The sequence below is a fragment of the Cuculus canorus genome, chromosome 9, assembly GCF_017976375.1.
Source record: "Cuculus canorus isolate bCucCan1 chromosome 9, bCucCan1.pri, whole genome shotgun sequence".
Taxonomy (NCBI): domain Eukaryota; kingdom Metazoa; phylum Chordata; class Aves; order Cuculiformes; family Cuculidae; genus Cuculus; species Cuculus canorus.
In genome coordinates, this window is record NC_071409.1 from 6,660,956 (window position 1) to 6,686,876 (window position 25,921).

The following is a 25,921-nucleotide window of genomic DNA, read 5'->3' on the forward strand; positions in this document are numbered from 1 at the left end:
ACCTGTGGCTCATGCCTATCCCCTGGCGGGAAGCTTCATTTGGTTTATTTCCTAAACTGAATCATTTCAGAAATCTGGCCGAGAAGACAAACATAGGCAGAGGGAGCTGGAGGAGCTGAGCTGTTTAACCAGAGCTGAGGGCACTGCCGCTGAGAAGGGGGCTCCAGGTGAGCATCCCTTGCTGGAGGAAATGATCTGTGGAGCTGCAGCCTTCGATGGGGGCCAAAAAAGCTGCAAGGAAGCTGAGGAGCAATACCATGGATGTCAATAAGACAGGAGTGTCAGCCCTGGATCTGCACCTGCCTGAACTCCCAAGGTATTTGGATATAGAGTGAAATCCTTCCCTGGTGTTAATAGAAATGTTCCTACTTGTGGGGGAAAGAGGATTTACCCATGCTGCTTTAATTCAGCTGTAAGGGAAGGAGGGTCTGGCTTCACTCTTTGGAGCTGGCTCTCACTGCTCAGTGGTATCGATGGTATACAGGTCTGGTGCTTACCCGTTTGTCCCAGCAAGATGATTCCTGAAGTGGGCCTGGAAAAATAAAGATTCTGAGATTTGGTGGTTAGCAAATACAATGTCTTTTTGTTTTGGTATGTGAATCTTTCTATTTAATAATAAATAATGCTGTATAGATGGCCTAGTGATGGATAAACTCCCCCCACAAAATAGCCTCATAGAGAAAAAAAACCCACAGATGTGTTAAAAGCATTTTGGGTTTGTTTTGTTTTCCCTATTGCAAGCCTCTTTGCATTTCTACGACCTTGTCTGCAATGGCTTTTGAAGGTAGCTGATGTGAACGGCTGGTGTAGATAGTCTGCCACTAAACACAGGATTGCTGGAGCAGCTAACACACACCGAGAAAGCAGGGTCTGGGCAGCAAGGAGCACACATGGGGCAGGCTGTGAAGTCTGGTGACAGTTTTTATTGTGTTGAGTGTTTATTTCTCCTTAGGAGATGAGCTAAAGAGAAGGTACATAACAAAAGGCTAGGTGGTGCCAGGCAAGGTAGTACAAGAAGCGTTGTGGAGTCACCTACTCTCTTGTTGGCACGGATGTCAGTCGTTAGCACGCAGGGCAGCGTTTGAAATGAGGCTGTTGTGCCTCCGTGGCTGGTATCCAGCTATGTAAACAGGCGCACAGGGCACATTCCCCTCCCAGGTATTTACCCACATACCTATGGCCAGGCTGTGAGTTCTTCAGTTCAGCAGGAGCCAACACCCACTGAAGCCAGCAGGAGTCTGGCTCAAGGGAGAGGGAGGTAATTTTGCTTTTTAGTTACCAAGTATTGCATCTAACTGAGCCTGAGCCTGCTGTAGGGGAGAGAGGCTGATCTTAAGCTGATAATTCCTTGTTTAGATGTGACTTAAAATAACTGGCTTTGGGGAGCAGCAGTGCCTCCACTGATCCCAGTGAGAAGTGTCCTCCAGCCAACACCAGCCACAGGTCCCAGATTTACGACTGAAAATGACATCAAAGCTCCACTATCCCATCTTTTCTTTCACCCATCAAAGGACTGAATGAAAACCGACAGCAAGAGCTGCACTGAGCAACCAAGAGCTGGAGAATTGGACGCTGCAACTCCCCTCCCTGTGTCATTTCAGTATGAGTGGCCAGGCACCAGTTAGCTGAGGGAAGGGGCAGGGAATGGAGCTGTTGAGACGTGGGCATTAAACCTTTATGAAGAGAGGCTATTACCACAATTAGTGCTGAGGAGATGGGATACAGATGCACAAGCTTCCCATTGTTTTTAAGATATATCTGGCTTTCTGGATGACCACTTCTCTGTCAGATCAGGACGTTTCTAACTAGCTCTTACTGTCGCATGTTGAAATTTTAACGCAGGTTGGAAAAACAAAAGCATGTAGGGGGAGGTGTCACTAAAAGCAAGTTAGGAATCTTGGCACTGTCAGCATTTTGGACGGTGTGAACACATCTCCATGCACTCCAGAGCTAGTGATCTATATCCGTGTTACTCATCATCACGTGTCTAACCATAACTATGTTTTTAGTTACATGGGAGCAGAAGTATGCATACTGTTTTTCAGGTGTGAAAAGGCCTTTTGCTTGCAGCTGGAATCTCCTACGCTGATTTGCCAGCCTCTGAACTTTAATCCTAGTCTAGTGCAACTGCTGTAAAATCAAGGGCTATGTTTCATGTGCCAAAGCAAGTGATGAAGACAAAGAAAAAGGACAAAGATGATGGAGAGCAGGGGTTACAGCAGCTGAGTCAGAGCATGGGCCATGTCCTGGGCACAGCCTGCTCCAGGTCAAGTTGTACATGAGGACTACAGTTCTTGCAGGAAGGGAAAAAAACCAGAATTCTCAGGGGATCCAAAAGTTTAGTTCAACAGGAGCATTCCTTGTGTCCTGGCCTCTCCTTCCCTGGCACCAGTGTGTTGTGCTCCTTTAAAAGGCTGTCACCAAAACAGAACACCTTCTCGAAATGGCAGTGGCAGTTCTCCTGTCTGCCTTCCCCTGGGCACAGCTGGGCTGCAAACATGACTCCTTTGGGACTTATGTTAGCCAATTCCCATGATATTGTAGTATATATCTACATATTTCCTAAACCAAGGGCTGGGTTCTCTAGGCAATAAGGAGCTCTCAAAAGCCACATTGTACGCCTAAAATTTTTAAATCTAAAAAATGTTAATAACAACTCTAGGGTTGCATCCTTTGCATTCTGCATTCAGAGCCTGGCAGGATTGCAGGCTTTGTTTATACAAGCACTGATGTCTTATTTGGCGGGGTTTTTTTTAGGTCAAGACTAGTTTTTCTTTTGTACTTGACAGGTAAATGAAATGTAGGAAACCCACTGGTTCCCCCAAGGCTGACTGTGAGGTCTTGAAGTGCTTTGGGAGTGGTGTTTTTCAGCAGGCTGAGAGATCACTTGGTGCCTTAGAATTAAGAGCATGGTTATTTCATATTCCGCCAGGCAAAAGATATTACTAAATGTAATATCAAGCTATTAAATAAGGGTGATAGAGTGTAATCTGTTCCACGCTGTGTGATGCTTTGTGTATTTGCAGAACAGTTCTAATCAACTTCTGAAACCAAACTGCAAGCTGGATTTTTTTCTCGCTTAAAAAACTACTCTTTTCTTGCCGTAACGACTATGGTGTTGATCATTACTTTCAGTGCTGTGTACTGAGGAGGAGATGGATAGAGTAGTAAACAAGTAGAAAGGGCTTCATGAATTGCTGTTAAAAACAAAGATAGGCATAAAGAAGGATCAGTTAAGCATCTTTTTTTTTTTCCCAGGCATTCTTTGAGATTGTCAGAGGAAACTTAATATTGCTATAAAATCTGATATGCCTTGCACAAGAAAAACAAGCAGGCAACAAGGAGTGGTTAAAGCTTTTTTGAATAAGTTTACCAAAACCTATTAATTCTCAATAGTTTGTACCATGTTTTCTTTGCCTACGCAGGAACAAAGCAAATGACACCTAATGGAATTTATAGCTGATCATAACCTAAAGGCATCCAGATTTCACCCATTGATTAAGTGTTCCACCATATAGTTTCAGTAAATACATTTAATTTTCAAGAATACATTTACATCCCTGTTAACTGCGATATCACCAGAGCTGTCTAGGCGTCTATTGCAGACTTAAAATCTTGAATAAATAGTGCTCTAACTTATGCCAAGAGTACTGTATGCCAAACCAGCCATAGTTTACAAATAGTTAGTTTGCAAATAGTTCTAAAACATCAGTGTACTACAAAACTAATTGTTCTTACCGCTTTAATTTAAGAGTTGAAATCGAACTTGAAGTGTATAGTGACCTAATATTTACCAGGTGCAAGATTTTACGTTATGCATATTTCCAATAAATGAGCAAGACTTTTATTTAGGCCTCCAGAAAGCATTGTTCACTTCTACTTGTTTACATAAGAAGCAATTATTGCCAAACCCTCCCATGGTAAACAGCAATACCTTGCTAACAGCAAAAAATTGCTGTTGCCTGCGTTAACATCCTTTTCTTGAAGGAAAGGGAGCTGACTCAGTACCTGCAATAGAGCTCTCAGAACTGTCTCCCAGGAGCAAAACAGGTTATGTGAGAACATGACCTTGGTGAGCTGTGCTAATGACTATGATTTAAAACTTCAGGCTTTTGTCTCAACTAGAAAAACAGATGAGGCAAAATGACTTTAAAACCAACACAAACAGCACGAAACAAAGTGCAGACACGGAGTGAGTAACTAGCTGATCACTAGCTAAAGCCTGTCTATTTTTTACCAAGCTGGCATTAAGCATGTAAGCTTAATATATTAAACCCACACATTTTCGTGTTTATGGAAGATCTCGGTGAATACCTGCATTATTGTGTTGTCAGCTTACAGATGGCTGTACAGGAACCCAATGGTCCATGTTTGCACTGAGTAGTGACCATATTGTGTCCTTCCCCAGCTTAACCGGCCAGCGTGGACAAGCCCAACATGTATTTTGTGAGTTATTTATAGTTTGAGAGGATAAATTCATGTTTGTTGTCTTCTTGCCAACGGTAATTGCTATTTGGGCTGGGGTCAGAACTTCTTGGAGTGGGCTGTCTCCAGAAAGGTCCAGCATGCAGTGTTCAGGAGGAAACACTACTCGTGTTTCAGCTGGGTCACCTTTTCAGGACTTAAGGTTTCTTTGAATTAGGATGTTCTCCTGCGAATGCAATAGATGTTTGGTCTCCTAAGGGAAAGATTTAGGGGAACTTTCCCTTAAAAATGTTCACTGCGCATACGAAGTATTTGTTGTTTCTAATTTTTATACATATTTGCATATATTCTACTGTCATTTCTTAGAAATGTTCCTGTCTTTGAAATATCAGAGGAATGAATAGGTAAAGAACACAAGGTTTCGAAGAACACACGTATGATCCATTAGTTGATGAAGCAAACATTTTCCAGTGATGCAAATTATGGGATGCAGATGCCCTCTCTGTGTACTGTTAAGCAAGTGTGGTTGTAGTCTTCCTCAGGCATGAACTGTCTTCCTTAATCTTAATCCTTCTAATCCTTAGACCTTTCCTGTGTCAGGTGAGGACAAATGCTCCATGTGCTCTCAGATATCACTGGCCTATTTACCCTAAATCCAGCCCACTCTATATCTGAACTCACAGCGCTGTATCACTTTAATCATCAACGAGATCACACTGTCTTCAGTTATTTATGCCTTCGTAGATTGACTTCAGAATAATGCCAAGACGTAGGAGGATTATAAAATCATGCTTTCGTTATTGCACTCTCAGCTATGAATTCTTGAATGAGACCTTTCTCTTAAACCCTCCTGCCTCCATTCTCTGCTTATTCTTTTTATTCTCTGTGTATTTTCTGATTTTACATGTTACCATGAGCTCTCAGTTCTATCTATATGCTTTCTAATGCTTTCTGTATGTTTACTAACATGGCTTTATAGCACAAAATGGAATATTAGAGGATGTAAATGTATCAGCATTTGTTTCAGAATTTATTTTTCTTTGGTTTTTTGGGTTTTTTTGGTTTGGTTTTTTTTTCACCAGTGACTCTTTTCTCTAGTATCTCAGCAGGACAGCCTTAAAATGTATTGGATTTTGCAATTACCATTATGGAATAATTGAATTTTTGCAATTATTTCATGAAGCATATAAAACCTAGTTACCAGAGGAGTTCTATTTCATTGTCTGCTGTTTTAGATACTAGATTTTCAATTGCTAAGTAACTGCTATGAAGCAAAGGAGTATGTCCATCAGTCAAAACTTATATAAACCTCCTTTTATCATTACTGAGGAGTAACTGGAAGAGCAAAAGTTGCCTTAAGCAGTAAGTTGTATGGATTGTCTGATGCAATCAGTAAGAAACACTGTAAATGTATCATTGATCAGATCTGACGTTCTGCTCAGCTTTGCCCAGAATCCACGGACATACAAGCCCCTGGATAATCCCTAGTTTTACATGTACAAGTGTCATAAATGAGGCTTGAAGGAAGCAGTTAACTTTCTTCCCCTCCAATTCACTACCAGCACGTCGCAGGTCTGCTCCCCCGCAGCTGCGGCACTGCAGTGTCTGCAGAGTGAGCAACTGTGATGGACAAACTGCACTAAATACAACAAACCACTGCCTTGCAGGTGTCAAGCAGCAGACAGCCGGCAGTGACCACACAGTCCACAGAATTGGACACCTCTGCTATATCGCTCACCTTTTGAAGGGTTCCCTAGCTGAGCTTAGTGAAATCAGTGGTTTGGCTTCCTTTCTCTTACGCAAAACAAGCTGAGAGCCGCTCTTTTGAAGTCTCACAATGGTATTGAAGCGTTGGTGTACTGCAGTACCAAGGAAATCCAAGTGTCTTCAATGAATTGAAGTACCGCAGACTAGATTTCATGGGTATTAAAATGACTGATTGGTTGTGGCAAAATGAAATCAGATGCAGGTGGTAGGACTCAAACAACTCCGAGTTCAAATAAAATTTCCTATATGAACACGTAATGCAGTTTGAATCATCGGTCTCAGAGTGTGCTGATCAACAGCACCTTGGTGTCTGTGAGTCACAAAACACTTGCTTTTTATAGACCAGGCTTGCGTTTTAGTGCAATGGCTTTCTTGTTCAAAATATATTCTCTAGTTTTGGCTTTTCTGCATCCCAACTGCCTGTTTGTATACAGAATTTGGATTGTTTTTTTCTGGGAATAACTCGTCTAGGGGCTTATCTGATCAACTGGTAGTGCATTTATCCATTGCTTGAACGACTTCACAACTTTCTTCATAGTTTAGGCAGGACTTCAAATCCTTTTTTAAAATCCTCCTACTTTTACAATTCTGTATTATTTTCCAGCATAACTGAGTTCAGTATAAATTAATTTAGTACTGTTACACCTAGTCACACCTTTGTGTCTGAAATTTGGTCTGCTCTGAAGCATCTTTGTCATCTGTCTCCACCTAATATCCCAGAGAAAGTAAACACATTCATTCCCCCTCTTTCTGCTTCTCAGCTTGGAACTTTTCCTGCTGGTTGGAGTGCTTGGATTTAAATGGTGGAAATAATGTTATACAAATATGACAGGGTAGTAGTGACTTATTTAATGAAACTGTTAAACAGCTTCAGACCTTCTGAAACTGAAAAAGTGCATTGCAAATGTGAGGGAAAAGTTCCACCATGCATGCAATTTGCAGGGGAGACAGAGTAAATGGGAGAATGTTTTCCCAGAATGCATCTTGGGTACATTTGGGCACCAAATTAAGTCAAGGTGTTTCTCAACCTGCCAAATACTTGGTAGTTTTACCTCAGTTTTCTCAAATAACACCAAACATCTGACTTGAACAAGAGCCTGAATTTAAGCTTCTGTTTTGGAAACCCTTGGCCATATTTGTCTCCTGGTTGAAGTCTTAGGCAGTAGAATAGTTTTGGCTCATGGAAACATTGCACAGTAGTTGACTAAACAAATCTCAGTAAATAAAAGCAAACCATCAAAAGCCTTTGCAGCCTTCAACTGCTATGGCAGGAAACCCAGTGAGTCTCACTAAGGTGGTCTAAAAGGCAAAAGGGCTCTGTGGTTGGTGCTGCTTTAATGAAGAAGTGATTTTAGATCTGTGCTATGCCCAGGAGAACCAAGGCTGGAAGGGCTGTTGATGGACTGGGCTGCAGCATGCCCGAAGCATCCATACCTGTGGAGAAAAGCTGATACTTTGGAAGAAGCTAGAGGGGTGGAAAGAACCAACAGCATCACAGGTATAGCAGATGTGAGAACTTTTAGCTATTTGAAAATCCCTGGAGGGACAGAAAATTAAGTACTTCAAGAAAGTTAAACTAAAACCAAACCAACTTCTTATGTGAAACAACAGAGACGATTAAAGAAGGACTTGCGTAGGACAAAGCTTGTGATCTGGATAGAACAGATGGGCTCGTGTGCAAGAAGTGCAGGGGGCTCAGACGTACACTCAGACCTGGGCTTGGATGTTTTTATGGTCTATTTGATGATTAAATTGTATTGTAAGACACTGGTCACTCCGGACATTGTTGTTTTGGAACCCATAGGGATCACCTTTCTTCTGTAGGCTCGAGTCACTACTCATTGTTTGATGCTTTTGATTCCTCTTTGCTGCCTGTGACGCTGTCAGCGCCACTCTAATGTTTCATTGGCCTAGAAAATGACAGGCAGCTTTCAAGCAGGAAACTTCAAGAGCAGAAATAAATTCTATTTTTAATCTTGCCTCTGATTTCTGTGGGTGACACAATTTCTCATAGTATGGTAGTTCATGTATGGTGCAGCAGTGTTGCAGAGTGCACCTTGCAGCTTGGTTTACAGATCCTACCCCACTGAAACGCTTTCTCTAGTTGGAAATTTAAGTTCTGGGGGGTTATCACATTATTAATACCTGAACAGCACTTTGATTTTTTGCAGTAGGTTGGCAATACATCTACGGTATAAGAAAACACAAAATAGGGATTTAAAGAAGTACTCAAGCATTAACAAAGCTGAATTCTGTCAAGCGGTGATAAGTTTTACACTGTATCCTTGATCACTTTATTATTAATGTCATCAATCTCTCTTGGCTCTGGGCATGACCACATTGCCAAATGTTCTACTGAATAATTCATCATTTGGGGCATGTTGCCAGAGTTTGCTGCTTTCTGATTTTGTTCTTAGCAACTTACTCATTTGCTCCTTTATTTGGAAACAGAAAGCTTCATAGATAAAAATGAGTCAAATGAACTGAGATGTACATGGAGAGTATTTAGCATTGACACCTCATGCTGCTTGCTCTAGAAATGTTTTTCCATTCTTTTAAAACAACACCCCAAAATTAACATTTCTGGGAATGATCACTTCAGGAACACAAGCTGTTTCTGCTGCCAGAAACCGTATCCCAGCTGACTCTCCCTGCCCCTTCAGTATTAGCTCAGCCCTCTCTAAGAGGGTATTCAAAACGCCACACTACCAGGATACTTCTAGAAACAGAACTTTACAATGTCAGTTTGATTGTTTAATTGAAAATGTCAAGGGGCTTGAGTCCCTTTGTTGAACTGGTTATTGTTTGAAGCTAAAGTAAATTAAGTTCTAAGCAAACAGTTTGGAAACATTATCTTCTTTTTAGTTAAAATTAATTTAATTTAGATTAATGCTGTATTAATCTGTTGTGTTCAATTATTTAATGAGTCATGGAGAAAGTTTGCTAATTATAGTCATTTATTTTTCACAAGTTTGAAGGCTACAATGAAATATGTTCTATCCAGATCACAAGCTTTGTCCTACACAAGTCCTTCTTTAATCGTCTCTGCTGTTTCACATAAAAAGTCAATTTGTTTTTAGTTTAACCTTCTTGAAGTACTTAATTTTCTGCCCCTCTGGGGATTTTCAAATAGCTAAAAGCTCTCACATCTGTTATATCTGTGATGCTGTTGGTTCTTTTCCCCCCTCTAGCTTCTTCCAAAGTATCAGCAGGCAGCAGCGTACTCATCAAAGATTAATGCCAACCTTCCACACATACTTACCCATTCACAGGCTCTCCTCTTTCAGTGTGGCCCGTAGTTTTGTTTTTATTATTTCCCACTGGATATTATTTAGAATTGGCCAAATATAACACTGGCTTTCTGTTCTCTTTTCCGATGCGTCAGTGGACTGCACTTCAAATCAGTATTTTTGTAAGATCATTTGAAATCTTCTCTCCTGTTTACTACTAGCTATTCATTCTCTGTTGCTGATCAAAGCATATGGTAGTGTTTCTTTTTCCCCCCTGACTGAGTGCCTGTAACTTTTTAAAATGGAAAGTGAGAATAGTTAATGAGCTTTTCCTTCTGGAAATTACAAAAAAAAAAAATAAACAAGCATTTGTGAATACATGAATGTGGTTAGGGGGAGCCAGGAATGTTTTCACAGATACTCCTTCCTTCCCTGAGTGCTCCAGGGTGATACAAGAACTTCTTTCCTGCCTTTAATTGTGCTCTAGTGCTTTTTGAAATTTAAAATAAAAATGAGCTACTATATTAACCGATCATTTTCCGTCACTGTGTGTAGCTGGTATAGAAAAGTTCACTGCCTCCCACAATCATGTATGTGTCTTGGGCAGTTCACATTTCCAATTGCAAACATGTGCTATCAATAATTTCATAGGTGACTATTGTGTCTACTAAAATTCCCCAAATTCTTTGGGTTCACAGAATCACAGAATCACAAGGTTGGAAAGGACCCATTGGATCATCGAGTCCAACCATTCCTAACACTCCCTAAACCATGTCCCTAAGCACTTCATCCACCCGTTCCTTAAACACCTCCAGGGAAGGCGACTCGACCCCCTCCCTGGGCAGCTGTTCCAGTGCCCCATGACTCTTACTGTGAAGAATTTTTTTCTGATATCCATCCTGAACCTCCCCTGGCAGAGCTTCAGGCCATTCCCTCTTGTCCTGTCCTCTGTCACCTGGGAGAAGAGGCCACCTCCCTCCTCTCCACAACCTCCTTTCAGGTAGTTGTAGAGAGTAATAAGATCTCCCCTCAGCCTCCTCTTCTCCAGGCTAAACAACCCCAGCTCTCTCAGCCGCTCCTGGTAAGACTTGTTCTCCAGCCCCTCACCAGCTTTGTTGCTCTTCTCTGGACACACTCCAGAGCCTCAACATCCTTCTTGTGGTGAGGGATCCAGAACTGAACACAGTATTCGAGGTGTGGTCTCACCAGTGCCGAGTACAGAGGGAGAATAACCTCCCTGGACCTGCTGGTGACCCCATTTCTGATACAAGCCAAGATGCCGTTGGCCTTCTTGGCCACCTGGGCACACTGCTGGCTCATGATCAGTCGTCTGTCAACCAGCACCCCCAGGTCCTTCTCTTCCGTGCAGTTTCCTTATGGGATACTCAGTACAGACTCGTACTAGAAAAGTGTTACAGTCTAAATGATGCATTATACCAGTATCTTCCAAAGCCCTGCTGTGTAAGTAACTACACTTAAGCAAAAAGGCATGGTAAAATCCCTGATATCATGAAAAGCTTTACCTATGCTACAGGTAAACATCAGGAATCTATAAAGAAGCTCAAGAAAATACTGAATACAGGTAGGAATCTCTTTAAATCGATATGTTGTTGTTTGTCTATATATATTTTTAAACCATAGGTGTCTTTAAATATGAAGTTGTTTAATGAGTGTGGGATGCAGATGATGTTTCCCTTCTGATGCTGAGCTGAACGAGGAGCCACAGGGATTGCCAGAGATCAGGCTATCCAACCTGGAGTACTGTCTCCAGCAGCCGCCAGCACCAAACGGTACAGGGGGAAGTTTAAGAAATGTCATTGTAGAGTAATGGATAGGACACAGTTTAGTCTTTTTCATCATAACTCTTTAGAAAAATTGGTTTGAATAAAAGCTTTAAAACCTGTTAGGATTTACTAGTTAGTTCTAAATATTTTTGTTGTTATTTGAAGGGCTTACTCCTATCTCAATTGCCTTCAGATATGGAATGCACTGGACAGCTTTTTGGGACATAATACATGCTCTTCAAGGAATATCTGACACGCGGTCCTACACCCAGGAAGATCCTGGCAGGCTTGGACAGTTGGTATTTGCAGGGTAATGAAAGTACTTCAGCTGCTCCAGTGTCTGTAACAAGCCTGCAAGCTCCTCAGTTACAAGCAGGGAGTACGAGTTTGGATAATATAGCTGCCATCCCAGTCCAGACAAAGCCAGTAAGAACTGGGGTACATCAACACCAAAGGCCTTACAGTTTTTCAAAAAGCATCTTGCTGAGGTGGTATGTCATCAGGAACTCCTCATTTACCCACGTGAGGGATCGATGGCTGCATCTATCTGGAATAAATATAGCTAGTTACACAGTTAGCTCATGCAGACTGTAATAAAGACTGAAATACAAAGCTTACAACAAATCTGAACTTGGGAGCTGAAGTTCCTTCAGAATCCCCAGCTCCTAAAACTTGGTAGTATTCAGATTAGCAGTTTAATAAGGGTCACATTTAATTTTGCATTGTGGATTCCACACATTTCTCAAGGTGAGGCTTTTGCCAACGTATTTTAGGTATTTTACTGCTCAGCTGCTGGTGATTACCTGGGAGCAAACAAGAGCAGAGAGATCAACAGGAGCTCTGATGCTGAGCAGATGAGCTCTGCACTGTCTGGTGCTTTACCTCCCATCTTCCTTTATGTAAAATTGTTTTTGCAGTTTTATCCTAAACCTTCCTCACCTTGGACAAAACGTGAAAGATTGCATGACACAACTGTAGGACTCTTTTCCTCTCCTGTTGCAGAAATGCGTACATTTTCCTTCTTTGAAAAATACGTCTCTTCTTCCAAGCCTGCTTATCCTTTTTCACTTTTCCTAGTGCATGTGAAACTTATAAATATAACCTCTCTATACTCCTACCCACATTTCAGTTAGCACCACATTTTTGCTTGGGTAGCTCATGACATTTCTAGCTCAGGTAACTGCAGTGGATAATGTTTTCCTGCTTTTCAGAGCTGTCATTTCTTCTGTTCCAGTTCTAAATATGTGGAAGTGTTTTTTTTCCGGTAACCAAGGTGACCTAGTTAGTTTTTGGATAGTAGTACGTACCCTGTGATCGAAGTACGTACCCTGTGAATTTACTTTTAGCAAAAGCGAACATATTCCCTGTCACTTGAGGACCGCAGGTGACTAGATATGCAAACAGTGCTTTTCTCTAAAATGTGGTATCTGTGAGGGTAAAGGAGGGAGGACTGTCTGTGGGATATTTGTCACCTGTGGTAATCGGCTGTGTTATAAACAGTACAAAGTAATACACTGCCTGCGAATCTGTTGGTAAGGTTGTGCTCAGACTACTGCCCTCAGCTTTTCAGTCCTACTCTTTCCTTCTTTGTGCTGTGCAGTTCAGATCGCTGGGCCGTTTGGCCCCAAGGGCAGTGTGACAGGAGGAAAACAAACCTAACCCTTCTGGCAAAGGCGGCTGCCACCACGGCAGACACAATCACACGACCCACTGTAATTAAATCTTTCTTCTGGGCTTTGAAACCTTCTTCCCATATGTTGTTTTTATTTTGCTTATCTTTGCCAGGTGCTCATTTATTTTGTCTTTCAATATTGTATTATGCAAATTAAATTAAATCTTTAAGTCTGAAGGAACATTTGCAGGGTCTGAATGAGTCAGTATCAATGAGGGAGACCTTCAGTAATTGTTAAATGGGAACTACCCTCGAGCAGTACTAAGCAAAACTTGCTCCGAGTGGCACCAGCTTTGATGGCAGTTGATGTGAAACGAGTGGTCTTTGTTCAGTACTGTCAGCAGAGCTCCATGCACAAACCTCTGCTGCAACAGCCGCTTGTGACACCTCCACTTAAAACCTCAAACTTTGCAAAATCTTAACAGCAGCCTCAAATGCGGGAGCTTGGCAGGCAGAGGAGAGCTGATAAAAAAATATTCTGTTTAATATCTTTATCAATGATCTGGATGAGGGGATTGAATGCTCCCTCGGCAAGTTTGCAGATGACACCAAAATGGGCAGAAGTGTTTATCTGCTGCAGGGCAGGAAGGATCGATGGACCAAGGTAAATTGGATGAGATTCAACAAGATCCGGTGCTGAGTCCCACACTTCAGTCACAGCAACCCCATGCAGCGCTCCAGGCTTGGGGAATTGTGGCTGGAAAGCTGCCTGGCAGGGAAGGACCTGCGGGTGCGGGTTGGCAGTGGCTGAAGATGAGCCAGCAGTGGCCCAGGTGGCCAAGAAGGCCAACAGCATCTTGGCTTGTATCAGCCCCAGTGTGGCCATAGGAGCAGGGAAGGGATCGTCCCCCTGTACTCAGTGCTGGTGACGCTGCACCTCGAATACTGCAGTCAGGTTTGGGCCCCTCACTCCAAGGACATTGAGGGGCTGGAGCACATCTGGAGAAAGGGAACGGAGCTCGTGATGGTTGTGAAGCACAGGGGTTATGGGAGTGGGACCTGGCTGGTTTAGCCTGGAGGAGGCTGAGAGGAGACCTCATCATTCTCTGTAGCTCCCTGAAAGGAGGTTGTAGTGAGGTGGATGTTGATCTCTTCTCCCAAGTGACAAGGGGTAGGATGAAAGGGAATTGTCTCAAGTTGCACCAGCGGAGATGCAGATCGGGTATTAGGAAAAATTTCTTCATCGAAGGAGTGGTGAAGCATTGGAACCGGCTGCCTGGGGCAGTGGTGGAGTCTCCATCCCTGGGGGGGGTCCAAAGAGCGTGTGGTCGTGCCAGTTCATGACACGGTTTAGCAGGTACAGGGGGATGGGCTGAGGGTTGGACTGGAGGTGCTTAGAGGTCTCTTCCAACCTCAACGACTCTGTGATTCCACGGTGATTCACTGATCCCCGCAGCAGCTCCTGCCCCTGTAACGAACTAAGGGCCAACAGCAGGTCACTAACGCACGTTTCAATAGAGGTGGAGGACACATGGGTACACGTTGGAAGGTTGGGGTAACGCCTAACTGCGAAGACCCCACCGGCCCCAGGACTGGGCCCAACGGGCCACCCGGCACGCGCAGTGCGACTCCAGCGCGCGAAAGGGAGACCACGCCCCTCGCCGTAGCCACGCCCACCCCACACATTGCCCCGCCCCACCCACTGGCCACGCCCCCTTCGTCGCAGCTGACCTGCAGTAACCCCGTCGGCGCTCGCCGCCCGCCCCTCCCGTTCCGGGGGGAGCCCCGCCCCGCGCGCCACCCCGCTCGGGCCAATCGGGCGGCGCCGCGGCGCATACGCAATGAGCGCGCGCGGCGGGCTGCGCTGAGCCCAGCCAGGGGGCGGCCCGGGCGCCGGCCGCGCGCGTCCTCGGCGCCGGGGCGCGGTGAGTGCGGGGCGCCGCTGGGAGCCGAGCCGGGCTGGGATGAAGGGGGGGGGCGTTGGGAGCCGGGCTGGGATTGGGGGGCGGTGGGAGCCTCGATGGGATTGGGGGGACGACACTGGAAGGGCGTTGGGATGGAGCGGGGAGGGATGAGAGGCCGTACTGAGATGCGGGGGGAGCCTCGAGGGGGAACGATGGAATGGGTGGGGGGCAATTAGGATGGTGGGAGGACTGTGCTGGGATGGGATGAGGGGGGGCGATGGGAGCAGCGATGGGATGGGGGAGGACGGTGAGAGCCGCGAGGGGTGGCTGGGAGCCTCGATGGGATGGAGGGGGGACACTGGAATAGAAGGGGGGGAAGATGGGAGCAGCGCTGGGGTTGGGGCGGGGGGGGATGGAGGGAGCGCTGGGAACAGCCATGGGATGGGGGACGGTGAGAGCCTCGATGGGATGGAGGGGGGCCGTGCTGGGGTCGCGGGCGGCGATGGGAGCCTCGTGGGGGCGGTGCGAGCCCCCCCAGTCGCCGTCCCGGGGTGCTGCTCGCTGTGTCCGGGGCCGGGGGGGAGCGCTCCCCGGAGCGGCCGGTGCTCCGAATCCCGGGGTTCTGTACCCGCCGGGGCTGCGGTCTCCCCTGCTCCGAGGGGTTCGGTAACGCGAACCCGCGGCGGCTGGAGCGGGCGCGGAATTGGCAGCCGAGCTGTGCTGGGTGCCATCTGGTTTCGGAGAGTCATAGAATGGTTTGGGTTGGAAGGGACCTCAAAGTGCCAAACCCCCGACACCTCCCACTGGATCAGGCTGCTCAGAGCCCCATCCCACCTGGCCTCGAACACCTCCAGGGATGGGGCAGCCACAGCTCCCCTGAACAACCTGGGCCACTGCATCACCACCCTCAGAGGAAAACATTTCTTCCTCTAAGAGCTCAACTAAATCTCCCCTCTTCCACCTTTAAAACATTCCCCTTCGTCCTGTCCCCTCAATCCCTGATAAAGAGCCCCTCTCCAGCTTTCCTGTAGCCCCTTTCAGTACTGGAGGCTTCTCCAAGTTCTCCCTGGAGCCTTCTCTTCTCCAGGCTGAACAACCCCAAATCTCTGTCTGTCCTCGGACGGGAGGTGCTCCAGCCCTCAGACCATCTTTGTGGCTTCCTCTGAACCCACTTCAACAAATCCGTGGCCTTCCTGTGCTGAGAACTCCAGAACTGGACACACAACTCCAGATGAGGTCTCACCAGAGCGGAGCAGAAGGGCAAAATTCCCTTCCTTGCCCTGCTGGTCCCGCTGCTTTGAATGCAGCCCGGAATATGATTGGCATTCTGGGATGCAGGTGTGCTTTGCTGGCTGATGTTGAGCTTCTCATCCACCAGCACTCCTAGATCCTTCTCTTCAGGGCTGCTCTCAACCTATTTCCAGGAGTTTGATGATGGATTTAATGCTGTGGGCTGTTTCCTTCATTGACTTAACTGGGAAACATAGCAGAGAAACATTCTTTGCTTGCAGCGTGTGGGAGAGGATTAAGTGTTAAAAGATACTTTGGATAGTTTCGTGAACAGCCTGAGGTTCGTTTTGTGTGACCCATACAAAATCTTTGGAAAATAAGTAAACGGTAACCTTTCAAAAAATCGAAACGGTGACTTTCATAGAAGTTGTGGATTGAGCACTGCTAGGTTTTTCTTTGTTTAAACTTGCTGAAGAAATATCCTCCAAGACACACGTAATAATTATGTACAGCAACCAGTATACTTGCTTTTGAAGACTGCATTTTGTTTAGAAGTACCAGATTTTAGAGCATGGCTTTTTTTTTTTTTGCCTATAAAATGGATTTGATAGCACCAAATGTGGAGTTCTTGCATTTAAATAGTCTCTGTCGCTAACTTGAAAAGTGCTGTTATCAAAACAGAACTTGTGAAAAAGACTAAAACCAGTGATTTTGAGTACTTTTAAAAGTCTGTTAAGAGTAAGGGCGCTCATTTTTACTCAAAATATTTTAGAATATTATCATTGAATCACAGAATGGTTTGCGTTGGAAGGGATCTTAAAGCCCATCCAGTTCCGACCCCACCTGCCATGAGCAGGGACACTTCCAGAGATGGGACAGCCACAACTTCTCTGGGCAACCTGGGCCAGTGCCTCACCACCCTCACAGGAAAGAATTTCTTCCTAACATCTAATCTAAATCCCTTCTCTGTCAGCCTAAAACCGTTACCCCATAATAGAAGTCTTAAGGAATATTTCAGTTGATACGAAGACTTTTCTATTATGTTGTTCTAAGCATCATGTGAAGAAAAAGCACAAAATGAAACCAAAAGACATAGTGAGACTTTTATTCTGGTTATATTCAGCTGTAGAAATAGCCTTTCTCCAAAATGGACTTAGCATGTCATTGTGCAAAAAATTCACTGTGGCATATGACTTTTTTTTCCTACTCTTGGGGTACTTTCCTACTTTTTTTACTTTAAAAAGTAAAAATCAAATGGTGGATGCTCTATCAGGCCTTAAGGATGTTCTAAGAGAAAGATTTATCACGTGGGTGCACTTACAAGATTTTATACTGGCCATCTGCACCACACAAAGAGCAAGCACATGTAGTATTTGCCTGTCGTGTGTGCTTCAAAAGGTGAAGGAAAGACATTAAGCCTGGTAATTCCTCCTTGTCCTGTGGGTTTATGTTTCGGGAATGGTTGCAGCTAAATGTTGTGACTGAAAGACTTCTTTTCTTGGTAGTTATTCAGCATGTTTGTTATTGTTAGTTCCTAGAAAGAGGAGTTAGGTCATATTTCCTGCTTTGAAGGTTCAGTTTTGATGGCTGGCTGACAGACTTGAGTGGATCTGACAGATCTGCTGATCTATCTAAACTTCTGAAACACGTAACACAACCTGTGGTATGGATTCAGTCCCTGCTGTCTAGTCAGGAAAGCAAGCTTCTGACTGATGGAAATGGAGTCCCTTGGAGAGGAAGCAAACCTACCCAATTTATTTTAAAATAGCCCATTTGATCCTCAATGAGCTGTCACTTGGTTCTGCAAACTGTGCCACCTCCAAGTGTCCCATTCCTCTCAAAGTAATTGTGTAGATAATGATCCTCAGCCTCAGTTTTACTCTATGCATTTCACAGTTATATGTTTGGTAGCGTGCTGTGGTGTTTTTGACAGAGATCTAGCTCTATGGCTAAGGGTAGGGTGTCCATACTGGTGTATCTGGAGTGCTTTGGGGCTTTGACCAAAGCACTGTGAATGTCCTGATGCAAAGAGTCAGGACTGCAGTGTGTTGAATCTGTTTCCTCTTTTCAGAAGTGTTACGGCTACTTCCCATCTTCCCCCTCCATTCCGTTTGCTTGAAGGATCCCAACTGCACAGGACCATAGAGTAGAGCATATTGGGCTGAGTATGCTGGGATGTGTAATTTTTCAATTTATAACATTGTTAGAAAACAATAATGCCTATGAGAAGTAATTCCTCAAATCAAGAAACTGGGTTCAGCCTGAAGCCTAACAATTTTTTTACTGCAAAACTGATCCTCTTAGAAGAACTAGAGAAAACGTCTTCATGCTTGACTTAAAACATGGTGTCCTTTTGCTGGGTTGGTGAGCATTTAAGCCACTGATTTCTCCAACCTGCATTTAGTGCCAATGTAGGGCTTTTATTCCTCCTTTCTGTAGACCAGTGAATGGTTTGAGCCACAATCATACTAAAGACCAGTTTTTTGGGTTTTTTTTGATGATTCGTCAAGACATCTGGGACAAAGCAGCACACACAGCTTGGGAAAAAATGAGAGAGGACTATGGGTAAAGCATTCTTGTTCAAGGAGATCCAGCTATGGAGTTAACTTCCAGAAGACAGCAGGAAGAACTGAATCCTGAATTGCTTAGCAGTCAACGTTTATTTAAAAAATATGTTCTGGAGTAACAAAACTAAACCCTTTCCTGACAAACAAGCTGCTACTTAACTGGCAGGATGACAAAACTGAAGGAATAATGCAGTCTAATGCTGCAACATTGCCAGACTTTAAAGACTAAGTTCAGGTGCCTTGAATTCCACTCAATCAATGGAGAAATCTACGTGGTTTTGGAGACCAGTTCAAAGAATTTACATAAGACGCTGAATGAGGAGCTGCCTGAAAGCCTGCTAATAAGAAATAGGAGGCAGAAGGATTTATGTGGAATTTAGGCCATCTGAATATGGCCCTAAGATGCGACTTAGTAGTACTAAGTAAGGTGTATTAACACTAAGAAGACTTGGCTTCAATTTCTATCCATTTCATCTGCTGCTGATTACTAAGCAAATTTGCCATTTAAACAGCTCTTCAAGGGTGGGGGCTTCCTGGCTGTGTTTCCTGGCAGGAGTAACCCCCTGCAGCAGCACAGCCGGAGGCCAGCCTGGCTGGGAGCAGCTCTGCTGAAAAGGTCCTGAGGGGGGTGGTGGCCAGCAAGCTGAGCACTGGGCAGTCGGGTGCCGTGTATTAAGAGGGGCACAGCCAACAGGTCAAGTGAAGCGATTATCCCCTTTAGACCGCATCCAGTTGTGCTGCTTTCCAGGATGAGGGCAGTGTTGATAAACTGGGGTGAGTGCGGTCGAGAGCTGCCAAGGTGTTCTTTGAGGTGTGTGTGAGCTTTTGCCTTGTGAGTGGAGGCAGAGAAACCATGCCTGTTGAGTCTGGAGAAGAAAAGACTGGGGGGCCCTTCCAGCACCTGTGGGGAGGTCTTCAAGAGAGTGAAGCCAGGTTTTCCACAGTGGTGCATGGTGGGAGGACAGAGACAGCAGTATGAATTGAGGTCAGAGGAGTCTGTGTCTATAAGGTTTTTTCATCATGAGGTCAGTCAAGCAGCTGGATTTGCTAACCGGAGAGGTTGCACAGTGTAATTCTGCGAAGGTTTTCAAGATCCAGCAAGATAAAACCCTGAGAAAGCAAGTGTGATCTCATTGGTTCCCCTGCTTTGAGCTGGAGGTTGAACCAGAAGTCTCCCGAGGTCCTTTCCCACCTGAGTTATCTCGTGGCTCTGTTTAATTTCTTCCCACGGAGCAGTTGCAGTGGAAGTTTCTGAGCCAGCTTGTTAAGGACTGCATGCGGTCTGGCAGTGCAGGTTTACTCATCATTCTTGGAGGAATATAGCAAGCACTTAAGCCGCTCTCAAGTGGCAGGACTTTATTTGTTTAATTATGCAGTTAGAGTGGGAAGAAATGCTCTTCAGCCTGAGATCCTGATCTGCATCGGGGTTTGCCATGTAGTAAGGTCTGAAGGGCTCTCAAAGGTTTTGTTACTCAACTTCGAGGTACAATTTCGGATCTAATGATTTTCAGGATGTTGAAGGGAATCACCTGGACAAGGCCATATCCTAGTGGTGCCTCTGAGTGGGCGTTAGTAAATCCAGGACTACAGGAAGGAAAGCGCAGCTCTCTGAAGGAAGCTGCAATCTCTTTATGTATCACCTTCTAAATCAATTAGAAGTTGTTCAAAATTAAAAATGGGTTTAGAATTGGCCCATTACAGAACTTGCAACAATCTTTGCTGATCCTTGGTGGGGAATAGCTCATACATGTTCCTCTCCTTCCTGGAGCCTGCAGTTCCTGGGAAGTCAAGGTGCTGACTTAGTATCTGTAGTCCTGGAGGAGGAGGTGGCGGCAGCAGTTTGTCAGCACCTGTGCACTGGGAAGTCGTGTTTTCTTCGGTGTTTGTATGTTGCATTAATCATGCAGGTGTGCTGATTAATTAGAATATCTGAAATGAGACAAGGTCACTTCTCGGTTTTATGAGTTTCGTGAACACTGGGAAAGATGGGGTTATTGAGAGTTACTGATTTATGGATTTTCACTGCTGGTAGTGGAAAAGAGCAATAACAAACTACAAGCCTTAGCCTATTTCACTGACAAATAGGAAACCTGGCGCTTTGTTTTGTAGTGCTGTGCAAAGATCATGCTTACCCAGAATGCTTGTATCTGCTAGATGAAACTGTTGTGAGACCTGGAATGGAGAAATAGATAATGAAGATTAGAAGTGACTTGCTGAAGGATAAGGAGCAGAATAGCAGGAGTGTTGTGTGGCCACATCCAGCTGCCATCTATTTGCTGTGCTATATTACTGTCTATGTAGAATGTTCTGTCCTCCTGTGATAAACTCGTAAGGATACTGTGAACTGAAAACTATATAAACCCAGTTTTTCTGCATCTTCAGAAGGAAGACTTTTCTGCCTTTCTCTTACTGCTGTCCAGGACAGGATGTGGAATGTGTTGACTACTGAGACATGCGAAACCTTGACCATCCTAGGAAGTTTTTGTATGGGTTCTTTGCTTCTTGACCAGAAGACTTCTGAGCAATTACCACAGTATCGTATGTCAGCGTGTGTGATGATGCAAGTCTTTTTGGATTGGACATACTATATGATTTCTATCAACCAAAGCTTTAACACAGAATCGGGATACAGGGAGGTGATTCTCCTCCTCTACTTCATCCTCATGAGACCCTACCTGGAGTACTGTGTCCAGTTCTGGAATCCTCAACATAAGATGATCATAGGGCTGGAGCACCTCTGCTGTGAGGACAGGCTGAGAGAGTTGGGCTTGTTCAGCCTGAGGAAGAGAAGGCTCTGGGGAGACCTTATAGTGACGTCCTTCCAGTACCTGAAGGGTGCTATAGGAAAGCTGGAGAGAGACTTCTTAGAAGTGCATAGAGTGATGAGAGGGAAAGGCTTTACATTGGAAGGGGGAAGATTTAGATTAGACATTAGGAAGCAATTGTTCATGATGGGGGTGGTGAGGCACTGGCCGAGGTTGCCCAAAGAAGTCATGTCTGCCCCATCCCTGGAGGTGTTCAAGGCCAGTTGGATGGAGCTTTGAGCAGCCTGATCCAGTGGGAGGTGTCCCTGCCCATGGCAGGGGGATGGAACTGGATGGGCTTCAATGTCTCTTCCACCCCAAACCGTTCTGTGATAGTCTGTGAAACAGTGGAGCTTGGTCTGCAGTTGTTTCACCAAATCATTATTAAAATTGTAAAGTTTATGGCCTCATCATGTGAGAACCTATGAAAAATGTGGCAAGTGACAGCATCTGTGGATAGTTTTTAAAAGATAGATATATATGTAATGTGTGTTTGTAAAGAGGCTGTCTGTGGTCTGTTTTAAGGATGCGAGTTTGGAGAAAGGCAGAAGGGAACGGGGGAAACAGGAGGTGACAGCTTTGCAGGAGGATTTAAGTGGTTATGTAGAGATGCATTGCTTTTTTTTGTTTGCAGATCTTGCAAGGATTTATGTTTAGTGAATGCTGTAGAAGAGAGAGGTAAGGTAGCAGGCATAGAAGGAAGGCAGTGGTCTCAGCAGTGCTCAGTCATTACTCGAGCTTGAGTTCATGTGGCAAAATGTGGATTCAATATGTTCCACAGCAGTCTGTCCTCAAACTCCTTGGGAAAGTCTGTCGCCAGGACTTGTCAGTCATTTATAGCCGCAGTTGAATTGTTCTGATGAAGCATTGCTGCACTGTGTTGTCCTAGGGAAGCTGCAGATAGAGAAATGATTCTCCTAATGGACGGCTTTGAGATGCCTAGAAAATATTTTCCAGTTCTGCAGTGCTGATAATTGTGTAGGTTTTATTCCCCCTCTCCCTTTATGGAGAAGATGCTTCTAAAAATTTTTATCTAGTTCTCTTATAATCTGCACAAGTAGCTTAACCTGATAACATCCAACACTCTCCAGAGCAAGGCACAAATCCACCATAGCAGGGCTATGAGCTCATGCGTGTGTCCCAGCCACAAAAGCAGGGCCCTTAGTGAATGTTGGAAGGTGCTGTGAAGGAATACAGACTAAAATAGACTTTCCTGAAGAAAATGGTGACAACATTTGTTTTAAAAAATCTGACATTTAGCAATAAAATAAGTTTTATGTTTAAAAAAATTGCTCTACCCCAGCCCATGTTGTGCATTCACAAGTGCAGTTGTGGCCAGGTCCAGGGGATGAGAGAATGGAAAGATCTGCTAGCCTCACTGTTTTTTTTCTATGTATCTGTGGATTTGTATACATCTGAGACACCAAAGTTCAAGTACTGTGGTTGAAATTGTATATGTTTTAGTCACATCATTGGCTTAATCTTTCATGATTCTTTTGGGGATTTTTTTTAAAATGCAAGACGTGCTTCTCTTTGTGTTCAAAATGTCATGAAACATGAAATATTTTATTTAGATTCTTCTTCTAGAAATAAACGTTTAAGTCTGGACTTCCAACTTGTGGACTTGCATTAATGTGATCTGACCATCCGTATAACACAGGCAAAATAATTTTGGCTGAGAATATTCACCATATTCCTGCAAATGCTGTTGGTTCCGTGGCACATTTCTCTTTAAAAGAGGTCAATGTTCTTGTTTTAAAAACTCAGTGGTTAAGGCTCTGCCCAGCCAGGTACTTCAGTAATTTGCTCATGTTTACATAATCAGAGTCTAAGGGCTGGTCTCTTTTGCCTGAATAGAAAAACAGGATTCCCTTCTGCCAAAACCACCTCCTACCTACGTAGTATTTGTAGACTGATTCTGAGCTACTGACTTGAATTATCTCCCATGAGGACTTAGTTCCCTCCACACCTTTATCCCCTCCAGTCCGTGTCTGAGGGCACTGGATGTTGCCTTCTAATTTTCAACCCCTGCGTTTGTCAGTTTTATTTTTGAGGGTGACAGAGAAGAGCACACTTCCTTAATGCTGCTTCACATAAAATAAAGTCTCCTCTAATTTAATGAGTCCTTGTTTTGCATTTGTTTCATGTTAGGCAGTTGTGTTTATAACTGAACCTGCCTTGCTTTGCTTACAAAAAGGAGAGAAGGATAGAGAGAAAAGGATATTTGTTCTGGTGTGATGGAGGAGAGAGATTGACCTGATACTCTGCCACTTCTATGGTTAGAAAATAGGATGATAACTCAAATGAGCAGGGTAGGCATCCTTATGCTGTACTTGAAATCCAGTGCTGGAGTTTGAACAAAGAATTAGTTTCCCCAAGCAGTATGGTTATAAGACCTAGATGAAGTAGCTCTTTAGGAAACTCTAAATTTGAAATATTTTCTTTATTCCTCTGCTATTTCTTTCTTTTGTAGTGTTGTGTTCCACACTGTCCTGGAATTTTAGAGCAGCCAAGAGAAATAAAAGCCTTATGAAGTGGTTTGCAGTAAACCAGCCTGCTCGTTTTTCTGTAACCGAAGCTTTCGTTGACTCCCTGTGGGTCATCCCCAACTTTGGGTGCAAAGAAAGAGTGCTGTCTGCCCATAAATACGTGGGGGAATGACACTGAAGCAGGAGCAGGTGTAACCTGCTTCTGTGGTAGCTTTCCCTAGGCTTCATGAAGTGCTTAGTTCAAGGAACTGTTTTGACCAGCTTTGTGGTAGACAAAAAGACTGGGCAAAGGTGGAGAAGTTCCTAAGTAATTGGCTTCCACTGGTAACTTGGCATTTATACTATCATGCTTATATCTGTAGGAAACATTTAAGTCTTATTTCTGCTGACTGTGCAGCATTCCTATGGGAATAAGTCAGTTTGGTTTAGTTTGAGTCATTTTGAAATCTGGTGTTAAATAAGCCAGGTAATTTTTTAGCATTAGGTTATGAGAAATACTAGGAGAAAGGCAGTTTCTGTGCATTGCAGTTCAATTGGGGTCTATATTCAAATATAACTGATCTTAAAGTATTTCTGTTAAACCAGTGTAGGCCTCAAGGGCAATCACCTGTAAACTTGTTTGTTGAGGAGGTGGGATTTCACAGGTGCTAACCTAAGCACTCTGAGAAACAGAAGACTGTGTTTGAGAGCATATATATATCGTGGCAGAGGCAAGATTACTGAAAGTGTCCTTGAAAACTGAATATTCAGAGAACTTCGAGGAAATTTCATTTCTCCCTTTCTATTTGTGCTCAGGAAAAGCTCCGCAAGTTATTTTCTGCATCTCCATAGTTGCTGGAATGAAGTATTGCTTTTGATACGTCTTGCTTAGCCTTGGCAGAGAGGTTGGCTTCATGAGGTATGAAATGCCCAGTGAGTCTTGTGCAAGTGCTGGCTTGAGGAAATGCTTCCTGGGTCTGTGATTTGTGTAAATTGTGTTCCTCTTGCTTTTCTGCTGTGCGGCTTGGAGGAGTGTCTTCATTATATTGAGAGTGGATGCTGCAAAACACAGTCTGTAGCATTCACGTGGGTTTGGGAGCATTAGTCTTTCCCTGTAATGGTAGCAGTCCCCTCTGAAGGACTTGAGACTTCCATTACTGGCCAGAGGAGAGGAATTGTTCCTGTTCTGGAGCTGTCACACGGCAGAAAATCTGTGTGTCACCACGGCAGAAAATTGTGGAGAAAAGCAGATGTTCTTGTGGGAGTTTCTTCATTAAATGTTTTTTGTTCTTAAATCCCTGGTGATGACTGGACACGATTATATTGTTAAAAATCCCAAACCCCAACACACCAAAACCCAAGCAGCTGGAACCTGAAAATGTAGTTATCCTTCAAAAGAGAGAGTGTGTTGAAAATTTCAGCAGCTCAGCCTTCCAAATTAAGTGGTGAAGCATCCCACTTTATCACTTTGGTGCCTTTGATCATGCCGTGGATGTCCTTATTCCTTGGAATTGCATTGTAGGATTCCTCTTGAAAATAATGTTCACCTGGCTGATGTTTTTCTTGTGGGGAACTTCTCTAAAGACTTGGAATAAATCCTTTACTCTTTCTGCTGAAGCCTATATCATCGTTTTGTTCTTTCACACTTGCTTTGTAGCATATTCATCTGCTGCTTGCTCTTTAAAGAGGTTCTTGCTTAAGGTTGTCCCTAGCAAAAGCCCATTAAAGTAGTGTTACAGAAGAAGGCAAAGACCAGATTTTGCAGCTGGCCACCTGTGTGTTTGGTTTTTTTTAAATTAAAGAATCTACGATAATGGGTGATAATTTTTCCTGTCACCTACATGAACTCTAATTCATGTAAAAGTAAAGGAGAACGTTTTTATGCCTGTATAGCTTGTGGTAGCTTGAAAACAAGCAGCTTTACTGCTAAAAATCTCTGGTATTGTTATGTTAGATTTTTGTTCTCATCTGATGAATTCAAATGACTGCAGTGTAGCACACAATCACATTGAATACAGGAGAACAGAACATCTATTTTTGGTTTGATTTTTAAGAAACAAACGAGTCAGACCTGTTTGCTCCTTAGCATTGCAGATTTCGTAGAAATTAGAGAATTCACCTAAGGCTGTA

At 44.0% G+C, this 25,921-nt stretch overlaps 1 protein-coding gene across 2 annotated transcripts in view; it reads left to right on the forward strand.

Moving 5' to 3' along the window:
• The first annotated feature begins 297 nt into the window (after positions 1-297).
• The window catches only part of ACSL3 (acyl-CoA synthetase long chain family member 3), a 69,969-nt gene continuing 44,345 nt past the window's right edge, over positions 298-25,921 (forward strand). The window contains exon 1 of one of the 2 annotated variants that reach the window (XM_054074602.1): positions 298-316. The gene's annotated coding sequence lies outside the window, so the exon portion shown is untranslated. Of the gene's footprint in view, positions 317-14,626; positions 14,744-25,921 lie in introns of those variants that run through there. The other variant, XM_054074603.1, reaches the window with a different exon arrangement.